Below are 3,557 nucleotides of genomic sequence, written 5' to 3'. Positions count from 1 at the left end.
CCAAACTCTGGGATTACAAGCATGCACCACCACTCCCGGCTTTTTTTAGTTTTTTTATTGTTTGAAACAGGGTCTCACCGAGTTGCGAAGGGCCTCGCTAAGTAGCTGAGGCTGTCCTTGAACTGCGAGCCTCCTGTTTCAGCCTCCCAATGCTGGGATTACAAGTGTGTACCACCATGCCTGGCTCTTTAAAAACAACTTTGTATAGGCAGACAGGTAGGAAAAGATATTAGTTGGTGATATATATATATATATATATATATATATATATATATATATTTGGTACTGGGGGTTGGACTTAAAGACATTCTGCCTCAGAGCTACACTCCAGCCCTTTTTATTTTGAAACAGGGTCTTACTAAGTTGCTGAGACTGGCCTTAAACCTGTGATCCCCCCCATCTCAGCCTCCCAAATATTGGGATTATAGGTATGTCCTCCTATGCCTGGCTGGCTATAAGCTCTTTTATTTTTTATTTTTTGCAGCACTGGCAATTCAACCCAGGGCATGTTACCTCTGAGATATACCCTCAGCCCTATTTTTTATTCTTTATTTTAAAACAGGGTTTCACTAAGTTTGGAGGGCCTCACTAAGTAGCTGAGGCTGGCTTTGAACCAGTGACCCTCCCATCTCAACCTCTCAAGTACTGGAATTATAAGAGCATGCATCATCACACCCGGCTCTAGGTTATTTTGTTTCATTAGCAATGAACTCTCATCTCTTCCAGAACCTTCCCTCGCTGTCTCTTTCCCTCTTGTTCTGCCTTCTTTCCACGTGGAGCCAAATGCCTTTCTGTGGTTCTTGGCTGTTCAGAGAGAAGTCTCTGGGCTGAGTAGCCTTGCTGGAGGGCTGAAGAGGCCCTAAAGGCTGGTCCTCTTTTTCCTCTCATCCCTTCTTCCCCACACATGCCTGCCGTTAAGCAGAAAATAATTTCTTTGTTAGGGCCAGACACAGAGCCTTGGCCGGGCCAGCCTGCCCCACAGTTTTAATTTGATGAAAGCCAATTACACATTTCCTTGGGTCTGTTATTTCAGCTGAAGCACCACACTTGGCTGAATGGGGCCTTGCTGCTCACAAAAGGGAGAAATATTTGTAGGGAAAGTAATGACGTGGTTATGGCTGCAAGATCATTTCTAGGCAATTTCCTGGTAAGTGGCCCTTTGAAAGAGGCTGGTGCTGGAAGCTTCTATGCCCTCATTTCTTGCTTCATGGCTCCTGGAAGGCCCCACAGGGGCTGAGTCTACCCTGAACAAAGTAAACAGGCAACCCAGGATTTGGAGTTTGGGGCAGGAGTCTGGACGTTTCGTATCGTCTTTTCTTTCTGCCTCCTTGCCTTTCTCCTGTCCTTCTCTTAGTCCTAAAACAATCACGGGATGCCCGTGACTGTGAGAAGTAGCACACGGTTCCAGACCTTGAGGGAGGTAAACTTACAGGACTCTCTGACCCATGTGCTCCTGCATTCTTGCAGCTAAGTGTTCAAAAACAAAACAAACCCCCAAAGACAAAACAAGCCCCAAAAAAGCCTACCTCAAACCACTATCTGGCTTCATGATCAGGACGTATGCTTTCCAAATAAAATAACTCACATCACTATCTGAGATCACAATCGGCATTCCTCCAGATGCAAGTGACAGAAAACTCTATCCAAACTGGCCAAAAGCAAAAACTTTCTGTTGTTGTTGTTGTAATTTTTTTTAGAAAGAGTTTTTATTGGCTCGTGCAACGGAAAAAGTACAGGAGTAGTCTGACTTCAGAGGAGGCTTGATCCGTCATCTCAGCAATGTTACCAGGACTTTCTCTCTCTGTATCTCTCAATTCTAAGTCCTCTGTGTTGGTTCAGTTTTCAGACTCGCTTTCCCTCTCAGCTGGCAGTAAGCACAGCTTCACGACCTTGCATCATCAAGAGGAAAAGCACCTGTCTCCTTCCCAGGAGGCCAACAACCCCATGGTGTCTCTTTGATTACACTTAGTCCTTGTTCATTCTTGTTTATTTCCTTGTTTTGGTGGTGCTTGGGATGGAACCCAGGGCCTTGTACGTTCCAGGTAAGTGTCTACATCTGAGCTGAGACCTTAAAAAAAAAGTGCTTTTTTTTTTTTAAATTTTGAGATAGGGTCTCACTAAGTTGCCCAGGCTGATCTCAAATTTGCCATCCCACTGCCCCAGCCCCCCCAGTACCTGGGGTTACAGGCTTGCGCTACCATGCATGGCCATGTTCATCCCTGAATTGGAATGACCAGTGGTCACCTTGTCCCTAACCTTGAGACCCTCAGACTGCCTTGGCCTGGATTTTCCTTGCTGCTGATCATTGTCAGGAACTTTAGGATGCCTGGTCCTTATCCTTTGTGACCACCTCACTAAAACTGAAACTGGCCACAAATCTAAGATCTTCCTGTCTCAGCCTCCCAAGTACTGGGATTATATATAAGAGTGCACCACCATGTCTGTCTGTCTTTCTTTCTTCTTTCTTTCTTTCTCTTTCTTTCTTTCTTTCTCTCTCTCTCTTCTTTCTTTCTTTCTTTCTTTCTTTCTTTCTTTCTTTCTTTCTTTCTTTCTTTCTTTTCTTTTCCTCTTTGTTGTGGTACTGGGGATGAAACCCAGCTGGTCTCACTAAGTTGCTGAGGCTGGCTGTGAACTTGTGATCTTCCTGACTCAGCTTCCTAAATACTGGGATTACAAGCATGCACCAACACACCTAGCGAGATCCTATTTCAAAATAAAATAATAAAATAGGACTGGAGAGTAGCTCAGAGGTAGAATGTCCTCAGCTCAGAGGTAGAATGTGCATCTTGAGTGCCACGCACACACGAAAGAGTTCTCACCACAATTTAAAAAGAAATAAAAATGCCAGGCAGGGTGATGCACACCCTTAACCCCAGCAATCCAGGAAGATTTCAAGTTCCAGAGTAACCCTGTTTAAACTAGACCCAGTTTTAAAACAAACAAACAAACAAAATCTGGGCATGGTGGCTCATACTTAAATATATTCTTAGTATTTGGGAGGCTGAGACAGGAGGATTGCAGGTTCAAGGACAGCCTTGGCAAGTAGTAAGACTGTCATCAACCTAGTGAAACCTGTTTCAAAATAAAAATAATAATGAAAATAGACTGGGGTGTAGCTTGGAGGTATAATGCCCCCTGGGCTCAATTCCTAGTTCAACTCAACACACACACACACACACACACACACACACACCAATTAAATAAAAATAACAGCAACAAAAACAAAGAAAAGAAAGACGACAGGGAGCTGGGTGTCTGTTTCTGGGACCTGACCTCTACTTCTGCCTTTTCCCAACCTCTCTCTTCCCTTACCACCATCGTCCTCCTGCTCCTCCTTCTGCTCCTTCTGCTGCTGCTCCTCCTCCTCCTCTTCCTCCTTCTTGCAACACTGGGTATTGAACCCAGAAAGGCTCTGTCATTGAGCTTCATTCTTGCCCTTTTATTTTTTATTTTAAGATGAGCTTGCTATGTTGCCCTGGCTGTCCTTGAACTTGTGATCCTCCTGCTTCAGCCTCCTGCATAGCTAGGATTGCAGGCATGTGCCACTATGCCTGGCT

Source organism: Muscardinus avellanarius, assembly GCF_963383645.1.
Source record: "Muscardinus avellanarius genome assembly, chromosome: 3".
NCBI classification, from domain to species: Eukaryota; Metazoa; Chordata; class Mammalia; order Rodentia; family Gliridae; genus Muscardinus; species Muscardinus avellanarius.
Note: the sequence above shows the minus strand (reverse complement) of the source record.